Raw genomic sequence first — 21,066 nt, 5'->3', positions numbered from 1 at the left:
CTTCACCTGAAGACAAAATTAAGTACCATGGTGAAGCAACTCAGTGCTACATGGCAAAAAACCCCAAAACATTTCTGAGAGACCAAAAGACATTGATTCTGTTTTCAGATTAGATTTTGTATAGGCTAAAATACATAAAGTGCTCAAGCATTCCATAGTGATTGCAAAGATCAGTTTTCAGAATTAAAAGTATTTTTAGTTCTCTGACAACTCTTTCTGTCACTTAACTTTAATGATGTGGTCAGAATCTACTTCAGGAACTTCAGACAGGAGACAAGCTCAAATTTAATAACTCCACATGTGAGGAAACTGATAACTCACAGTAAAGGAAAATGTCTCCCAACTAAGTTTTGCAGCTTGACTCTGTCAAGGATAACAATAACAAACTACATGCCAATCAAATTATTCTGCTGCCTTAATAGTCTCCATAAACTAGACAGGTAACTTCTAAAGCAGTTTCAAGTATTTTACTATGACATACACTTGCAACTCTCACTTGCATGGCTTTCTGCAATGCATACCTAAAACGCATAAAATTTAATTAAATTCAAACTACAGTTCCATAGTCTTCAAAAGGTTATAAAGATCTTTTCTTGTGTTATATATTTCTAATGGTATAGATAAAGTCTCAGACACCACATCAAATGGAATCGTGCTTGACACTTTCATATTGAATGCACACTGACACAAATTTAAGGAAAAACACCAGCCACAATTAAGATCTTGGATTCATCACTGATGCAATACAAAATATAGTTAAACCAATGCTTTCCTATGGAACTCAGAGGAAAAAACAAGTCTCAAAGTGTTTTACACAAATTCAAACAACACTGAATATGAACTCATCTGATGAGTTCTAAGAACAAAATAACCTGATGCTGTTGACATCAGTTTTGTAAAGGTCGGATGGCAGTTACTTAACCACATTGCTTTTAAATCAAAAGAAAAATTCTCAAACACTAAAATGAGAAAATGTCAGTATGTTGATGTGGAGACCTATGTGCAATAAATTCTTGATGTACTACTTAGGAAGATTAAGATAGAATCATTCCTCAAAAGCATCAACACTAGCCAAGCCTAGCTGTCTACAGATTAGTGTTCAACACCCACACAGTCCCAGTGTAGTAATTCCCCCTTGCAGGATTCTTCCACATTTCCAGAGCATTCCCAGGTCACCCCCTGAAACACTCTTCAGCACTCTTTCTTCACAAAACCCCTTCTTTCTTTCCACATTAAAATGTTCCCTTCTTGTTCAGTGAAGAGAGATTCTATTGCTTGCCTAGTACTACAAGTTGCAAGCTGAAGAGCTCTCAAGCTCCTACCCACAAATCATATAAACATCCTTCTTTCACCATGTTTAATAAACATCTACTATCTAAATTGGTTTTTTATGAAACTTATAGGAACTTATCTTCACAGGCCTAACAATCTAAGCTTGGTTAAAACTGCCCTAAAAGTTCCACATTTCTACAGGCAGCAGATAAGAGATCTGAAGATCAAAAATACCTAATTTCCTTAGAAAACACTTTTTTTTCAGGAGAAAATTCAAAGTATAATCAAGAGAATTTACTTAAAGGTATACCAGTATTTTGCATAAAAACAAACAGTAGTGAATACTGTTGGAAAAATTAAAAGCAAAGACGAGCATTTCTGTAAAGACATCTCTCAGTCTGACAAAAGCTCAAGAGCAAATTTAGTTATTCTGTCTTCCTCTTGTCTGTTGCAAAAATTCTGCCCTCCATCTTTACTGTTAGCCATAAATTCAAGTTTCATCATTTTTTATTTCTCCAGATTTAGAGGTGCCTCAGCCTACCATCAGCAAATGTTACACAGAAATTTTAGTAACTCAATACCCTGAACAACCTGCTCCTGGAACATTGCAAGAAATGAATGAACGCCAACCAAGGTGGCCTTTCACAGAAAGTAAAACACATTCTATACCAAATTTCTGTTTCCAGAGGAAAGTATTTGCAAGGTACAACTAAGAAAATACTAATGGATGAGGTTAGAAGAGAAACATGTCTCCCATGACCCTTAAAGCAATCATGCCACTGACTTCAGCCTCTACAGTATTACTTAATCTTCCCAAGATTACTGCACAATTTCTTAAGATTCAAGAATGCTGTATTTTTATGGACATTATCCACATTCAAAAAGACATCAAAAAATATCAATACTGCATTAAAGTAAATATGTTCTTCATTATAAGCTAGCAGAACTCCTCTGAAGCAACACTGAATACCTTTAATGATTGCTTTATATCATTACATTAAAAAAGCTGTTGAAACATGCCAAGCAATGTTAACTACTTCATTTAAATTCAAATACAAAGACATAAAATGTAAAATGCTTAGTGCCTTAAATACAGGAAGATACTCACAGGATTTTTCAACAGATAAGCATCCAGTTTTTAAATAGTACGTACTTTCTTCTAGGCAGATGTGTCCTATTCTGGACTAAATCACACCTTCCAGCATCAGGAAGGGAACCTGCCAAGAGGCCCATACTTTTAAAGCATTTTCTACAAAAATGCAGCCAGTGAAGCTTTAAAAACGTAACAGATCAAACATTCACTAGGTACTCAGCACCTCAAGCTCAAAGACAATCTGAACCAGAAAGAACCATTTTATGGGTAACAATAGAACCTAAGTCTGAAATTTGCAAAATCCAAATGCAAAAGACAAAATGCAATTATGCAACTTTGACAGGTTAGTATAATGGCTCTTCCACCACTGCATGTGGCACACTACCTGCTGCCCCTGTTGCTCACCAGCTCCAGCACTCCCACACCTCGGTGAAGCCATTATTCAGAGTACCAGAAAACTCACAAACTCAGTAACTTACTAGGGAACAGAAGCTGAATCAACTCAGTGCATGATACAAGAGACAGGATGGGAGAGCAAGAGCGGAGCTATAGAACTGCACAGCCAGAAACAGAACAGGGGAATGCCCCATATTAGAGAGAAGGGCCTTTTCAACAGCAAGCAGCATTGCCACAATGACTAGTGTTTCACAGCCCACCAAGTGCATCCCTTCAAGGACATAACACTCCCAAACTGCCACCCGAACACCAACTCCAATTCTGCTTCTGCTGCAAACTGTTCCATCTACGTTCTACTATTGCACAGGATTTACTGAATAAAGAGCATGGCAATTCACAAATTACGCAATGAATAATAATTATTTTTTTTTAGAGAATACAAGAAGTTGTGACAAACCACTTCAAACTTAGATTTCAAACTGATAACTAGGTTCCAGTCGTCATAAAACATCTGTATTTTTTGCCTACTGAAAAGGACCTCATCCTCCACTATTGTAGTCCAAATCCCATCTTAATTGAAAATAATGTCACTGAAACACATGGTTGACAAAGAGTACAAATTACCACCCAGGGAACGCATAGCAAAAAAAAAATTATTTCTAGGAAAATGACATTAAATTACTAAGTTAAGTAAAATTCTTATTATGAAGTCTTGGTATGTTAAAAGCTAATCTGGTTAGTAATTTTACAGAGAAGATCCTAAAGCATAGGAAAAAAACTGTTTTAGTTATACTAATGATGTTACACACAAAGTCAAATTAAGTTATAAACTTACTTGAATATGCAAATCTTACTTGTGTGTCATGGGCTTCTGTGACCTACAGTTACCTGAGTAAACATTTGGACAAAGACAGTTGTGATTGATCAGTATGTCTCTTGCCATCCCTAACTCCACAGCACAAGGCAAGATACCAGACACAAATGGCAAGATAACGGTTTTAGCTTTTCATATCTACATGAAAATAGAATATATTTATTTTGTACTAAACAGCCTCCTATGAATGGCCAAATAGGGATTTTAATCTATCTTAAATTAAAAGGGTTTCACACAAAATGTCAAAAACTTCAGGTAAATGAGGTGGTGAAGTGAGGGAAGTGTAGAAGTTAAAAATGTTCTCTGTAAGGGATAAGGAACATGCAGTTCAATAAACATCCTAGAAAAATGCACTGATAAACACATTTGTAATAGCCTAAAATTGTTGCACATTTAATATTACATATTTATGACAAATATTTATTTTTAACATACATACATATTTAATACATAAATATTGTCTGCCTTTTTTGTTAGAAAGAAACCCTTTTATAAATTTAAGGTAATGAATATATCATCTACAAAACATTAGAACTAAAGATCTAACAGGTGAGCTAAATCTCACCAAAATAAATTATTCCATACTTTACTACTAAGAGTTTCAGAACTTCCTCTGAAAGCATTGCTTTCAGAAAGCTCCCTAAGTAACCACAACCCAAACCAATTCCATAGCATGGATCAGTGTGTGATGTCTCCTCTTCTACATCCTCCCTATGCCAAAGAGGAGACATTAAATTATAAGTGGCTTACCTAAGAACACAGGGGGAACAGATGTTCCAGTCACTGCCTTCATCTGTGATCATCACCTTAGCTTTTAACTACATTCTCTACATTCTTTCATTTAAGTAGCTATTTAGCTTTAATGCACACATTTTTCTCCACCCAGCTGTTTCAGCTGTAGCTTACAAACCTCTAGAACTCCATTGAGAAAGTCTAGGAGGCTACTCTGAATTACACTTAAGAAAACAAGCACAGCAGCACCAGGCTTGATCTTATTGCACTGGTTCTGCAGCTGCACAGAGGAAGCATTAAAATGCTCACATAGCATTAAAAAAAATACACAACAATTTCTTTAAAGTTACTTTTTTACCTTTTAATAGATATGGGAAAGCAATTCTATAGAATTCTCAAAACATTTTTGAAAGATTGTTAAAGGCCTAGTGTTCAGTCTTGGAAATATACCATTCAATTTACATTATTAAATGACTCCCAAGTATCACGGTCAGTTTTAGATCATTTAAACACAGACCACGGCTGAAAAGCACTTCCCTTAAGCACTATCAGGTATTTTGTTCATACAACCTCAGGTGAGGTATTAAGGGTTGACTGGAAACTCTTGACATTAATTTGCAGTTGAATCAGTGAGCTTAAATCGTGAAGAAACAGTATGTCAAACTCCCTTACAACTTGTTATTCCTGTGGTTTGTGTGTGATTTTAATTACCTTATTACTTTTATGTAAGACACCCAAAAAAGAAAACCACTTAAAAGTAAAAAGAAAAGCCTAAGGAATGAGACATAACTATATGTTTTGTTTACAACAGAAAAAAATGTCCAGTTGGAGAAAAGTTAGATAAAGACTGTAAATATAGCTGATCAGTACCCTAACCTTTAGCAAGTTCTTTTTTGCAATTAGCAGATATTGGAGAAAAGTAACCACAGTCCTATTCCTCATGTTCCATTTATTGTTGTCTCAAAGGCATAACTAAACTAAATTATTCACAAACAACAGAAGACTTCCTAGTCTTTTTTTAAACAAATTTTCAAGACAAGAGTAAAAATATTAAAAATACATGTAACTTTGATTACAGAACCATTCAGCACAGTAACAAGTGAACCAAGAATAACTCTATTTCCATAGGACAAACTTTGCAGATGCAGTGGGGACACTAAGATTTAAAATGCATGAATTTAAATAATGCAATTAATTTCATTGTAAGACTACTAAAAATTGCAACAGGAAGTAAATTCAGTCTTGTTAATTGTACATAAATAGGCTGGACAAGGGAAAAACTCTTGTTGTAGGTTCAGTTTCTCTTTTTTTTAGGAGAGAACAACTTCAGAAGGGTTAAGACACAACCTGTCACAGGTTAACTCTCTTAACTAATCTTGAATATATTTATCTTGATCACACAGAAGAATAAAAACCTCCACAGAAAATGTTATGTATCAGAACTAGTACTCTGAATACTGAAATTTATTTACATTTCATAAGCCAATACACCCATTTGATGCAGAGCAGCAAGAGAAAAAGACTCATTTCATTAGCTGACAGTCATTCTCAGCTGATGTAAACAGTCTGCCGTTTGCCAGGTAATTTCTCCATTTCAGGCCAGCACAACAAAATGCCACTTTTTTTCCACTGCAAATGCTGTTTAACTGTTGAAACGTCTCAAATAAAAAGTAATAGACTAAAGAATAATTGAGATCAAGAGAAGACATCTCCTAAAATACAGTTAGTACAGAAACTTCTATCTCATCTTTTCCCTTTAAAGCAATATTGCATTACTCCTACCTTAGCTTTTAACATCCCAGTGCAGCTCGGGATAAAATGCATTCACTAGATAAGTAGGCTCAGAAGAGATGTGAGTCTGAAGAGTGGGTAAGTTGTTTATCCTTTCAAGCAGTCATAACCCAGGCAGCAAGGCTTAATATGCTTAACAGTGCGCTTCATCTATAATCACGTTTAAGGACATGCACAGTGTCTATTTCTAACTATGTATGCACTTACAAATGATCTTAACTACAAAATTCAGCAAGAAAAAAAATCTTCGAGAATATTCAAAACTTTTTTTACACACTGCATATCACTTCAACACTCATTAAAGGGTGTACCAGTAAAACGAACAAGAATGCCTGAAAATAAGGTCTGACCGAGCTCCATAGTGAAAAATATCACTTTTAGAGATTTTAATTATTCAAACTTAAAACCACTACATTCAGAGCGTGCCTACAAATAACTTCCTGAAAAGCAAAATAAAAGGTAAGAATAAAAGAGCACTGGCAGCTCATCTTGCTAATCTGCTAACCCAGCACAATCGCACTCCAGCAACCTGCTTCTACAGACCAGAAAAACAAATCTACTTGTTCCTACAAACCCTGCCTAGTGCTCGGTCGGAACACCCACCGCCAGCAGCACCGACACCGGCCGCCAGACGGGGAACCCCACGGCCACAACAACTCCTGCAGGAGAGGCGCTCGGAGGTCGCACAGCAACGGCTTTTGCCCCCCGGCAGCGCGGCCGCCGGGACCCGACGGGCCCTCCAGCGCCGGCCGCGCCTCGCGGCGTGCGCTCCGCCCGGCCCCGCACACCCGCCCGGGCTCTTTCTGCCCGGCCCGGGCAGCTGCCTCCGTCGCCGCCGCGCTCGCAGGGGGCTCTGAAGGAAAGGGGGGCGAAGGCAGCCCAAGGCCTCGGCCCGTGGGGGTGTTGCGACCGCCGCCGCTCCGAGAGGACAGCAACCTACCGGGGAGCCCAGGGGAGCGGCGCACAGGCTCGGCGTTCGGCCCTTAACCTCTGGGCGCTGCTTCCCGACCCGCCCCGCCCCTGGCGCAGGGTTCCGAAGTGGGGCCGGCCGGGGCGGCACTCCGAGGCGGAGGGGAAGCAGCGGCAGCCCCGAACGCCCGCCCCTTCCCACCGCGGCACTGGCGCCCGGGCGGGCGGGACGCGCCGCGCGCCCCTCGCGCGGGTAATTGACAGGATGCGCCGGCCACTCGGGCAGCGGGAAGCGAACGTCAGGTTGGGGGAGGGGGCGGGGCTTGCTGGTGGGCAGAGCCGGCAGCCAATGACGGAGGGAGGGGCGGGGCCAGGCAGCGCGGGGGCGGGGCCACGCCGCTGTGGGGCCGCTCCGGCGGCAGCGTCCGGAGCGTCCGGTGGGAGCCGGCCGGCCCCCGGCTCTGCTACTTCCCTCACAACGCCGAGATCGGGCCCAGAGGAGGCGGCGGCGCGCCTCCCCGGCTCAGCTGCGGGCTCGCCTCGCCTCAGGCCTCTCCTTATAGGGACAAAGATACCTGTTTAATATGTGAAGGGCTGGCCCCCAGGGATTGCCCTGTGCCCAGCGGCGGCTGAGTCAGTGTCAGACCGCAGCCGCGGAGCGCCTTGAGCCGCGCTCTGTTCCATCCTCTGCTGATCGCGGCTGTGGCAGTTTCATTAAGGCTGTGCCCACCTCCTGCCCCCGTTCTGCGCTTGGCAGCTGCCGCACCGCCTGTCCGGCACTGTCGGCGCATGTGGGTAAGGTTACCTTGCGTTCCCTGTCCTGGGTGTCCGTGCAGGAAACGGGGAAATCAGAATCCCGCTTTCACTTGATGTCTGCAAGAGCTGCCACGTAATTATTTAAAACAAAAAAAAAAACAAAAAAAAACACGTATAAATGCTGTATCATAGACTTTGTGCCAACACTCGTACAAAAGAAAAGATCTTTAGGCTCTTTTCTAATTCTCCCATCAGGAGAGCAGCATTTTAAAGACCTTGAAATTTGAGTATCATTTAGGTCACAGAGTCTAAGGCTTTAGGTGTAAGTATTACCTTTTTTATATTTGAATACATAAAAACAAATTTTAAAGTTTATTAACAACTTGGTTTAGAATTATTATAAATAGGGAGGAGAGAGGATGCAAAGGATAAGTGTTGGAGGTTCTGACAGGTCTTGGGAGTACTGCTTGTTCAAATAATTTTTTAGGTAAAGTTGGCACATTCCAGAACATTCTAGAACTCTTCGTAGAAAAAAGAATTAGAAGCAATATAGCTTCAAGAAACTTTCAGAAGTCATTTGCTCAAGCTTCACTTCCTTGCCTCGGTAGACATTGAATTACTTTGCTAAAAATCCTCCATAGGCAATCTGTGCTGTTAGCCCTATTAAGAAGGATCTTGGTGACATTCAACTGTGATCTTGCAATTTAGGCCCATTGATAATCGCCCTGATCTCATGCTAAGTATTTGGCAGTGTGCTGGTATAAAGGGCAGGCCTCAGGAACAGAACTGTCGTTCATTCGCAGAAGTGTGTAACTCCTCACTTACCCTGTGGAGCACTGATTCACCTTCAGAACTTCTCTCTTCCAGCAATTAATCTTGACTTCTCTAGCATCATGATGCAGTCTTAGGACAGTACACAGAGCTGGTGTTCTGCTCTGACAGTATTCCCTCTGCAAAAGATGCCTTAATCAAAGAGGAGTGAGCATGTACTGAGTTCCAGTTAGTTTTTCAGGATCCTGATGGGCACAAGCATTCCACTCTCACAAGCAACTAAGCAGAGACAAAAATAGGTCTTGCATTACTGTGATGCCAAGTTCACCTTGTACATTTGTCCTGAAATTCCCCATCAACTTTTATCAGAAATGGGCATATATTCATAACTAACTGGTATTGGTTTTCCCAATTTTTCCATTGGTTTTATTAAATACACTCTCATAAACCTAACAGTAAGTGCAGATTATTTTTTTGGTAAGATATTTTTCCAGTTATGATTTGTTATTTAAACATTAGCTGTTAGTTCAAGTCAACAAATTACTTAGTAAACTGGAAATCTAAGATTTAGGTGATGAGCATAAGGCAAAAGAGAAAGATGTCTTCCACATTTCAGAATTAACAGGTGCATCAGTTTGAGGTAGTTAGAATTACAGTTGGCCTGCGGTGCTGCAGAAAGTGGATGATTGCTACATGTAATTTTAATCTCCAAGAGCAATGGCGATATACCGTGCCATGTATCAAGTACATAAAACAGAAAAGTTGTGCTGTGGCTTAAGCTTTATAGTGTTTAATCTCAGCCAGCCACCACCAAAGCCACACACAAGCAGAGCAGAACAAGGAATTAGTTCACTGTTTATCACGTACAGGCAGGTGTTCAGCCATCTCCAGGAGAGCAGGGCCCCATCACAAATAATGGTGACTTGGAAAGACAAACACCATCACTGCCAGATTTATATGCTGGGCACAACACCACGTGATAGGGACTATCCCTGTGGTCAGCTGGGGTCAGTTGTCCTAGCTGTGTCCCATCCCAGCTCTTTGTGGACCCACAGCATCTAATGGTGAGAGGCAGGAAACCAAGCAGCCATGAACAACAGACAGAGAAGGCTGTGACTCCTTGTAAGCACTGCTCGGCATTAACTATAGACATATTAAAGACACGTGTTACCACACATGATGTTTCTAGCACAAATGTGAAACACTGCCTCATACTAGCTACTGTGAAGAAAATTTACTCTATCCCAGCCAAAACCACCACATTCCAAAAGATGACATAACTTGCTCTGTATATGTATGGATGCTGTTCTAAGTGAAGGGAAAAGTATTTCCAGTGTTTAATCCTAGATTGAGCAGTATTGCCCTCATGGAATCCTTTGACAATTCCTGCACACACAGCGTAGTAACAGAAATTGCTCTTAATTTTCCAAAACTTCTTATCTCTTTAAAAAGTACTTTATTATAAAGGTGACGTGATCTTTTGTTCGCTGTAATATTTCAGCTTTCATTTTAATGTTCACCATTTTGCAGTATTTCAACAGCTGTTTCAGTAGCCTACACCATTTTATTTATGCTGTGTTTCTCCAATGAGCTTATTCCCCCTTACCATGCCAAACTATTTAATTATTAGATACTAATAAATTTAAATTCTTCTACTAGAAACCCACAGGCATATCATCTGGCTTTTAAGTATTATAATTCCACTTTCCCTTCACATCTTAAAAGCTCTTCCAGCTTCTTAAGATCTTTGTTTGTTTCACTTATGTGGAAGAAATTAATGTGATTCCTCATTCCACCCTATGTTTTAAACTCATATCGATTTCTAAATGATCGTCTTCTTTTCACTGGCATAGGATTTGAGCCAATCAAACTCATTTAGAATGGTTGTTCTCACTGTGGTATCTCAAACACAGTCGCTTAAAATTTTTTCCATTCAGAATCCTGTAACTTGATCTATATGCCTAGGAAGATCTCAACAACTAAAAATAGAGCTGAACAGGCAGTACTATAAGCTTCTGCAGTTAATTAATTCTTTTTTATGGACCATCACAAATTCTGTTTAATTACCCTTTAGTTTTAAGTTCTTTGTTCTGGACTAAAAGTTACTAGTGTGTGATAAAAAAATTACTGTGACGTAGTAAAGTACATAGTCACAAGCCAGGACTTTGCCAGCTTTTAGGTCTGTGTGGAGAGCCAGCGAAGAGAATCTCTTTCTGGCTGCTGCAAATTTTTGCCTACAAACAGAGAAAACAAACAACCATGGGTACCTTTTGTTTGTTCTAAAGTTCATGAAGTTTGGCAGCAGTGCTGATGTGAAGGAGAAAGCCTTACCTGGCTGGACTTAAGCATTGCAGACTGGAGTCCACTTGTAGGTTCCAAAATTTTAGGACCACAAGGAGCATTTTATAGTCCTTTTTTGAATGTAGAGAGCACAGCAAAGAGCCTGGATTTGTTAATACCATAGGAGAGAAATGTGAGGCTCATGCAGTTCATGGTGTAGTGCTGTCATTGCTAAGGATGGGTGTGTGACTAGTTAGAGAATTCCTGTAATACATCAATCTCATACATCATACAACAGTAAAAATTGTGAGAACGTCATTACCTTAAATAAGAAACTCACTTCGGCTGTTTATGTCATCTGACCCATGTGCAAGTGTTATACTACTTTCTCTTCACAATCGTGAAGCTGTTGGTTGAGCTAAGTGCTCATCAGTTTGCTGGTCACCTTTTTTTTTTTTGGAAGAACTCCCTAAAGCCAAGGAGGAGTACTTCTACATGAGAGAGAGATGTTGAAAAGTTCTGTGACCAGGCTGATCCCCTCCATACTAATGAGCTTTTAAAAGCTGGTGGAAATCAGAGTTGCACCAAAAACAAAACAAAACAAAACAACAACAACAAAAAAGACATGAAGACATGTAGAACTTCATTGGTGACAAGCCCTCAACTGGATCTAAATCTGTTTCCATACAGCTGGTGAATTACCTTGTTAAATTGTATAGTGAAAAAAATATGAGTCAGGTCAAGTGAAAGCACTGAAAAGACCACCTATGTAAGAACCACATGATAAGATACAGAAAATGAGGCACTTTGGCGAAATGCTAGAATTCGTGAATTTGAGCTAGTGATCAGTGATCTAATTGTTGATCCAACGCTGCTTCATGTACAGAGAGGATTTTGTTTGTTTTAAGCATTTAATCATAGAACATGCTTAACCTATTGTAATCAGTTTGTCATTTATCCAAGAGGTGGAACAGAACACACATACTTTTTCATATACAGTAATTTCACGAATACAAGCCGCAACAATTTGACAAAAATTTTGGTGGAAACCCGGAAGTGCGGCTAATTGTCGGGGGCGGCTAATCTGTGAATAATTTTCTGACATTTACAACCCCAGACGTGCCAGCCAGGGTGCTGAGCCAAGCACCTGCCAGTAAAAGCCGGCATTTCGCGATTGTTACAGTGTTACTGTGTTGCCCTGGCTCCCTGCAGGCAGCACGGGGGGCAGGGAGAGAGGCGGGAGAGCTCTCTTCTTCCCTCCTCTGCCGCAGCCCAGGGGAGGGGGGGGGGGGGGGGGCGCGCCGCCATTGCCGCGGCCCGGGGAGGACGGGGGGGGGGGGGGGGGGCGCCGCCATTGCCGCGGCTCCGGGAGCCGACGGGAGCCCCGCGCAGCCATTGCCACGGCCCGGGGAGGGGGGAGGAAGTGCGCGCCGCCATTGCCGCGGCCCGGGGAGCCGACGGGGGCCCTGCGCCGCCATTGCTGTGGCCCGGGGAGGCGGGTGGAAGCGCGCGCCGCCATTGCCGCGGTCCGGGGAGCTGACGGGAGCCCCGCGCAGCCATTGCCGCGGCTCGGGGAGGAGGCGGGGTGCTTTGTCCGTGCCCGCCGCTGGCGCCACAGGCGCGGGAAAGCTCCGTCCTTGCCCGCCGCCGGCGCCACGGGCGCGGGAAAGCTCCGTCCCCGCCCGCCGCCGCTGCCGTAGGAGCGGGGGAAGCTCCATCCCTGCCTGCCATCGCGGGGCAGCGCCGACCCGGGGTGACCGAGCCCAGTGGCAGCGGTGGGTGGCCCCGAGCGGCAGCACCGGGCTGGGCCACCTGGCCCCGTCGGCAGCCCCTAGCGGGCCGAGCCTGCACAGCCTTAGCTCAGCCAGTAAACCCCGCCCTCCCGCGGTTCTGTTACTAATTGCACGCGGGTCCTCGCTGTGAACGACAGAGCGGCTTATATTCGGGTGCGGCTTATTTAGGGACAAAAACCGAAATATTTGCCAACATCCAGAGATGCGGCTTATACTCAGTGCGGCTTGTATTCGTGAATTTACTGTAATTAAGCGTGATCATCAAAGATCAAAATCTAGGGACAGGAAAACATGGACATTGAAAGTTTTTTGTAAAAAATCAAAGAAGCATTTGAAAAGGTTTTCTATCTCATAAACACTTTCAAAACTGAGCTTCCCAGTAAATGTTGAAAATAAAACTAGACCCTTGTGTCAGAATATTTAGAAATAAATCTATTTATTTAATTATAAAGCCACTTCTTTGTTTTCATTCTATGATTCCAACTGTAACTATTTTAATTTAAAGCTGATACAGGCTTTTTGAAAAAATTGAGTTTTCTTTTATTAATATAGAGTATTTTAAAGAGTAATTTTCCTTTTTCAGCCATATAAGCTTCCTTATATTCTCTTTATGCCATTTTCTGTTTTTAGTATGTTTTAGAAGTACCTCCATAATTCTGGAAAATTAATTTTAAAAACCCCAACCAAAACCCAGAAGAATACTGCTATGATGTAACTTTTTTTCAATCTTTTTCAGGCACTGAAATCACATCTTTGTGATTATTTTCCTCTCTTACTGTAACAGTAAGGAACTACAAATAAACGATGTGTTTCAAGCTATTCTGCAATAGTAGTAGTAAGGTTCAAGGTTTTAAAATGTGGCATTTGCTAATATAATACAAATTGCACTAGAAGTCGTACTTGATTTTTATGCCAGCTGCTAAAAGGTTCATGATTTGGTCCTGCCAGTATTTTTAGTTCTTCTCAATCTTTTCACTTGAAGAGCAGCAGCAAACAGTCCTTTGAATCTGGATTTTTACCCTTGTTACATCCAAGACTCTGCCCTCAAATCCGTTTTCTAGGTTACTAATTTGAATGCTACTTTAGAAAATCAATAGTACATTAGTCACATTAGGGTTTGGCTTTCTAATTGTCTGCCCAATCAATAGCATTCTGCTCATTGACACTAAAAATTTTTCCTGAAATAGAGTAATTGATCAGATAGAGAGCTGCAAGGCAAAATTATGGTTGTGCTAGCTAGACCAAGTGGTTTTTGTATAGCAGAAGCTAGAAAATTCTCTGAAGATTTGTATCCTATTATGAACTATAGTGGCTCTTATGAAAATTAATGGGAATGTGTGTTTCTCATTAAAATGTTAAAGAGAAGCAACTCATATCCATCATTATTCAAATCATGCTTTCCTGTTGGAAGTAACTAGTTTTACAGTAGTCAAATGCATGTTCAGATTTGTATTGCTTTTGGTTGGTATTCCAGATATAAATATTGCACTGGATTGATCACGGTATTTTACATTTTCTTTGACAATTGAGATCAATGGGCTTTATTTTACAGACAGAAAATCAAGGAAGACATGAACCTAAAAAAATAACTTTGCTGTTAAATCACATTCAAAAGGAGGTTCTCTTGGCTTTATATGACTATCTATGCTATTGATTTCTTAAGACTTTATCCCATTAATTTTAACCCTAAAAAGCCCTATGTATCTTCTTAAGATAGAAATTTCTGAAAATTGGATTTACATAGGTTTGGAGTACAAAATAAGATTTCCTTCTCAATCCAGAAACAGAAACCTTTTCTACCATGAGATGGAACATAAGGAATGGAATAGCTTGGCTTCCTTAACACCACTGTCTTTTCATTAATTCAATAAAAATCTGTTTTTAAGGGCTGCTTATGGGCTCTCTGTTACTGCTGTTATATAATTTTCTCTGGAAACTTGCCAGTGATGTGCTGAAAACATGGGTGTTTCCACAGAACTCCTCTTCTTTAATCATGGAGAATAATAGTATACTCAGCATAATACTAAGCTCAGGGGATGATGATTACAATTACAAGATCAAGGACATTTCTTTGAACAGCATTTCTGTGAAAATCCTTGCATTTGTAATCCACAAATTCTGGCGGCTGTTGCTGTACTGGAAAAAAATGTTTGTGTGCAGAAAGGTAGAGAGATAAGGTAAGATAAATACAATGTGAGATTTTTTTATTTTTACAAATAGTTGGAAATGTAAGTTATTAGACATGTAAGTTATTAGACATGTTAGGGGATTGTTTTGGTTTGTTTTGTTTTCTTTGAGTTTTGGAGGAGTTTGCTTGTCTGGGGAAGGGGAGTTGGATTGGATTGTTCATTTGTTTGTTTGTTTGTTTGTTTGTTTGTTTGAGGGGGGGATGGGGTGTTGCTGGTGTCCCAATAATGGAGTTATTACTTCAATAATTAAACTTAAGAGAAATTTTTTTGTCAATACAAAATCATGAAAGCAAATTTCCAGTTCTAAGCATCATATTTTTATCCTTGTTTATAGGCTGTCTCTAAAGTTGGCTAAGGTAAAATATATTTGTATGAGCAATTGAGACAATGTAATATGCTGTCTTGAAGCGGCTGGTGGATCCCTGAACAGATTGGCTCATGTATTTCTTAGCTTCTCCTCCAATGTTCTTCCTTCTGAAGACAGAGATATATTACTGCCCAGAAGTATCATCACATGCTTCCCATTTCCATCTGAAAAAAAAAAAGTTGACTTTTACAAACCTTCCCAAAGTTTTCCCCTATGAAAATTACTTTGGTAAGGTACCTTGCAACCACTGTGTATTCATAGAGACCCCATCTGAAAAAACAGTGAGATAACACCAGTCTGATTAACAGGTGTACTGAGGAATTTCCACCTGCACCAGCAAGACTGGAAGCCTGCAGCATCTTTTGAAGTCAGCCCTTGACCTTTATATGAGAACAAGTGCAAACAGCATTCTACAGGATCTTTGTTATTTATCCAAAGAACTCGAACCATCACTGCCCAAGGATTAGTAAGAACATAGCAGTCACATATGAGACCCTCCCCACATATTTTCCAAGTCACCAATTGCTTTAAGGTCAGGGAGTTCCTTTGCTTTTTGTGTTTAATAGCCCTCAGTAGATCTCTTTTGCAATGTTAGTCCGGGCTCTGTTTGAACTCATGCCAAGTCTATGCACTGACAACATCCTGTGGTGGGGAGATTCACAGAAAATGTAGCTCCTGTCTCAAGAATTTTGCTTGTTTTGAACTTGGCTTGTATCTGCCTTGACTCTTGTTAGAACTCCCACTTAATTTATGCCACAAGTGATTCTGCAACCTACTAAACTGTTCTTTTGGCGAGATGTTGGGTTCTTTTGTTTGTTTTGGGTGTTTTTCCCAGACTGAAAAATCACACTTCGTTCTTTTGTTCCTTGTAAAGAGGTTTAAAGAAACTCTTACATGCATTGGTCATGCTTGTTACCCTCACCTGAATCTTCTGCAATTCCAGTACCTCTTTTCCAAGATCAAGGGGATGAGGATCAGGATGATCCTCCTTGGTTCTTCCCATATTATTTTCAAACTACAGTAATTTCATGATTACAAGCCACACCATTTTGACTAAAATTGTGGTCAGAACCCGGAAGTGCGGCTTGTACTCCAGAGCAGCCAATATGTGAACAATGTTCTGAAAGTTGCCGACCTGTGAGAGAGAGCCCACAGCAGCCCCAAGCCGAGCTGGAGCTCGGCCAGCCCTGGAGAGGCAGCGGGGCTGGCAGAGAAGCGGGCCGGGCCAGCAGAGGCGAGCTGGCAGAGAGGCGGGCCAGGCCAGCAGAGGCAGGCCGGCAGAGAGGCAGGCCTACAGAGAGGCGGGCCAGGCCAGCAGAGAGGTGGGCCAGGCCAGCAGAGGCGGGCCAGCAGAGAGGCGGGCCGGGCAGGGCCAGCAGAGAGGCGAGCCGGGCCAGCAGAGGCTGGCCGGCCCGGCAGCATTGAGGGGCTGGCAGAGGTGGGGAAGCCTGACAGCGCAGGGAAGCCCAGCAGAGCCGGGCCAGGGCGAGCAAACGTGGTGGCGACGGTGCAGGTGTCAGGCAAGGGCGAGCGAGCCCGGCAGCAGCAGCGGCCAGCCCCGAGCGGCCCCGATGAGCGACAGCGCCAAGCTGGGCCACCCAGCCCTATTGGCAGCCCCAAGTAGGCCCCAAGCCAAGCCAGTAAACCCCACGATCCCGCGATTCTGTTACTATTTGGCAACTCTGTGAAAGTTGCACGGGGATCCTCGCTGCGAATGAAAGTGCGGCTTACAATCCAGTGTGGCTTATTTATGGAGGAAAAATGAAACGTTGCCGACACCCCGGAAGTGCGGCTTATATTCAGTGCGGCTTGTAATCGCGAAATTACTGTATTTATAATTTCTAATTTGTTTTGTTTTGTTTTGGCCTCTATAGAGCATTGAATTGAAGTTTTGCACATTAACTAGGTTCCATCTTCTGCACAGTTATGTTCAGCCCACCTTTTTATGGGTAAAACTGGCATTGTTTTGCCCAGGTCCATCACTTCACATTTGTCTGTCTTGAAGCTCACCAGGCATTTCAGCTGCTAGGTGATTTAGTCTTACAAGATGGAGGAATTTTTATCATTAGATCATTTAAAAAATCAGATTGGTGCACATTTCTAAGATACATTTAAAGTACAAATCAAGCTTGGGTTTGTAGTTATCTTTTGCTTTGAAAAAACAGAGTGACATTATAGGTTGAAAAAGCAAAGGACAATTTATCTTAAGAAAAATGGAAATTCCATCACATTAAGCACAGTATAGAAAGCCATTGTACCACTGAAGATTCATCTCTGTGCATCTGACTCCCCAACAACTCTTTTCAAAGAGTAAGTAATTTACAGTAATTTCACAACTATAAGGTGCACCCTTTTGACTAAAATTTTCCCTCGAACCCGGAAGTGCGCCTTATAGTCCGGTGCACCTTATCTGATAGACAAAGTTGCGAAATTTCCCAAACCGCAAGTGTGAGCTGGGAGCCGTGGGGGGAGCCGGAAGTGCCACAGCAGCCGGCTGAAGGTGGGCCCAGGGGCCCGCAGCACCGCCCCTGCTGGGTCCAGGCAGTCCCAGGGGCACATGGCTGCTGGGTCCAGGGGGGCCCGGTGGCTTGCAGCACCGCCCCTGCCAGGTGGAGGCGGGCCCGCGGGCCAATGACTGCTAGGTTGAGGCAGAGCCTTGCCCAGCAACCGCGCAGGGGGAGCTGGGGGCGGAGTCTCGCTGAAAAAAAAAAGTGTGCCCTGTAGTCCGGTGTGCCTTATATGATCTACAAAGTTGCGAATTTTGCCGACTCCCGGGGGGTGTGCCTTATAGTCAGGTGCGCCTTATGGTCATGAAATTACTATACTCTTTTTCAAAACATTGCAGTTAAGTTATATTTTTTCCCATTTAAATTGGCATTTAGTTCATATCTTTGTTTTTCCATGTGGAAAAATAATCCCTGCCATGTAGTTTTGGATAAAACCCACACATCTTAAAGGCATTTAATCCCATTTTCACTACATACCTAAAGGTTCAAAAAAGTGTGAATGTACACTTCATGACAATAGAAGCTGTCTAGCAGGATATCACTCTTTAAGGTTTCTGACTTTGTTGAATTCGAGGAATAATGAAGATAAATTTTAAGACAAAGAAAATTTAGGAAATTATTTTCTGCTGGGAGGACAGTAGGACAGTGGAGGAAGGAAATCCTATAAGATGCATGAACCAACGTACTTCTGTGTGTCTCATTTGTTCTTAATGTACAGTAATTTCACGATTATAAGCTGCACCATTTTGACTAAAATTTTGGTCTGAACCTGGAAGTGCGGCTTATAATCCAGAGCGGCTTATATATGAACAACATTCTGAAAGTTGCCAACCCGTAAGAGAGAGCCCGCAGCAGCCCCAAGCCAAGTTGGAGCCCGGCCGGCCCCGGAGAGGCAGCGGGGCCGGCAGAGGCAGGCTGGGCCAGCAGAGGCAGGCTGGCAAAGAGGCAGGCCAGCAGAGGCAGGCCGGCCCAGCAGCCTTGGAGGGGCTGGCAGAGGCGGGGAAGCCCGACAGCGTGGGGAAGCCCGGCAGAGCCGGGGCCAGCAGCGCCAGCCAGGGCGAGCAAACGCGGTGGCGGTGGTGCAGGTGTCAGGCGGGCGCAAGTGAGCCCAGCAGTGATGGCAGCAGCGACTGGCCCTAAGCGGCCCCGCCAAGCGACAGCGCCGAGCTGGGCCACCTGGCCCTGTTGGCAGCCCCGAGCACGCCCAGCCCGCCTGGCCCCAAGCCAAGCCAGTAAACCCCACGATCCCGTGATTCTGTTACTATTTGGCATCTTTGTGAAAGTTGCATGAGGATCCTCGCTGGGAACGAAAGTGCAGCTTACAATCCGGTGCGGCTTATTTATGGAGGATAAACGAAACGTTGCCAACACCCTGGAAGTGCAGCTTATGCTCAGTGCAGCTTGTAATCGTGATATTACTGTAGTTAAGAAAAGCTCAGACAGTGTGCAGTGTATGCATTTTACTTCCTACCACAGTCTGGAATGCAAGAAGGAAAAGCCAAAAATTTAAGGGTCTGAGTTACCAAGGTATTGCTCAGGGTCACAAAATGTAAACAGTGTAGCTTTCTTGTGGTATACATTTACATTGTATTTTGATAGAGATGTATTTTACACTTACCCTGATAGCTTTAACTCTTGCTATAATTATTCTTCAAATTCTGTAAACTTCCATATATTCTACACTAATTGTATTTGTATAAATTCTCAATTATTTCACTAGTTGTTTGCAGGTCTCTGGCAAAGCTAACAGAACTAGAACCTTGAGAATTTGAAGAAACTAAGAAATCTTCTCCTATTCCTGTTATGCCGTTAAAATGCTATCCTTTCTCAGACAGCCAACTGTAAAAATTTTGATAGCATATTAATTTCTTAATTATTTAGATCATTGTGACAAATCAAACCTACAGAAAGAACACAAAACCCCAATGACCCAACCAAATTAAAAAAAAAAAAAAAACAGCTAAGCAATTACAGCAAGGAGAACTACTTTTTGTGTCCATACACAATGTTGCCAAAATTAATTAGGCTGCTTACTCAGTGTATTTTTAACATTCAGCCAAAAGATTCTTTTATCCTCTGTCAGAACAGTACTCAAAGGAACAGTACAGTATTCAAAGGAATCATTCCTCCCCTCCTCAACTTTTTGGTCTTCTTGGGAAGATATACCAGCATTTTATCCTACTTTGCACTGGGATAAAGCGGTCTAACACTGCTTTTTCACTTCTAATGAGTTTGTTCTTAATTTTGTGACTTATATTCATGTAATTTCTTGAAATCATAAATTAATTTAATCTTAAAAGCACCAATTTTAATTTGCCAATACATATATTATAGGTCTGTAACAATTAGACACAAATACATTTTGAAAAATAATGTTCTAAGAGGCCCATAAAGATCATAATTTCCAGTTCCCTGCCTCAAGACATCACCTACATTAATTCAGGCCAATGGTTGTCTAATATTTTCCCAAAAGATTTCCAATGCCATATAATTGGGCAAATAGGCCAGAACTCATCCTTGCTTTTAATACTGTAAATATAATAATAATATATAAAAAACAATTTAATACTATAAATTCTATACTACCGAAAACTGGGACAAAAAAGATCCCCATCTTTATGGGGATAGTATTTATATTATTGTATTGCTTGCCAACTCTATCAGAGAATGATAGAACTATAAGTTTAGATAAAGTATATAATCAATAATTCCAGGTGAATTTTTTTGGCAAACAAAAAGAGGAAGATGGAACTGAGTTAATCATGATGTAGTTTGATCTGAAAAAAAATAAGTAATTCATGTCCTAATCTAAAACCTTTATAAAGTCAATAGGAAAAACTGTTGAAGGTTGAAATGCTGCTGAGCACTCAGGCTGATAATTTAAACCACTTTTCACTTGAAAATTAATGATTTCTAGTAATGTAAAATTCTTTTTCTCCAGTAACATACATACTTATTTTGTTTCATTAGGGAACAAAAATATGGAATAGTCATCAGGTACAATTTTCTTCCCTACTGTAACTGGTATGGATTTCTGGAGAGAGAACATTTCTCTACCATGTAGAAATACTGTGAACCAAGTGAAAACTTGTGTGCGTTCTCATTATTGATAAGAGGTCATCCAAAAATTTAAGACCTTAACACTCCTAAGCATATGAAGAGCTTTTCTTCCACATGAATTATTCTGTTGACTTCATTAGGGCTGCTTACATTTTTCAGTCATGGCAGGGTAAGGATTATAATTCTTATGATGTTAAAAAATCACTTGTTAAGATATAACCAAGGCAGGCATTTCTTAATGTTAAGAAATCACAAAAATATGTCAATTATCCCCAC

At 41.6% G+C, this 21,066-nt stretch overlaps 1 protein-coding gene across 3 annotated transcripts in view; it reads right to left on the bottom strand.

Annotated features, from left to right (window-relative positions):
• Nucleotides 1–7,261, bottom strand: part of CSNK1G3 (casein kinase 1 gamma 3) — a 79,478-nt gene extending 72,217 nt beyond the window's left edge. For all 3 annotated transcript variants that reach the window (XM_033084808.1, XM_033084809.1, XM_033084810.1), the window contains exon 1: nt 7,099–7,261. The gene's annotated coding sequence lies outside the window, so the exon portion shown is untranslated. The remainder of the gene's footprint in view (nt 1–7,098) is intronic.
• Between the last annotated feature and the right edge of the window lie 13,805 nt (nt 7,262–21,066).

This window comes from Catharus ustulatus, chromosome Z (genome assembly GCF_009819885.2).
Source record: "Catharus ustulatus isolate bCatUst1 chromosome Z, bCatUst1.pri.v2, whole genome shotgun sequence".
Lineage (NCBI taxonomy): Eukaryota > Metazoa > Chordata > Aves > Passeriformes > Turdidae > Catharus > Catharus ustulatus.
The sequence above is the reverse complement of the archived record's forward strand: the minus strand, read 5'-3'. Positions and strand labels throughout refer to the sequence as shown.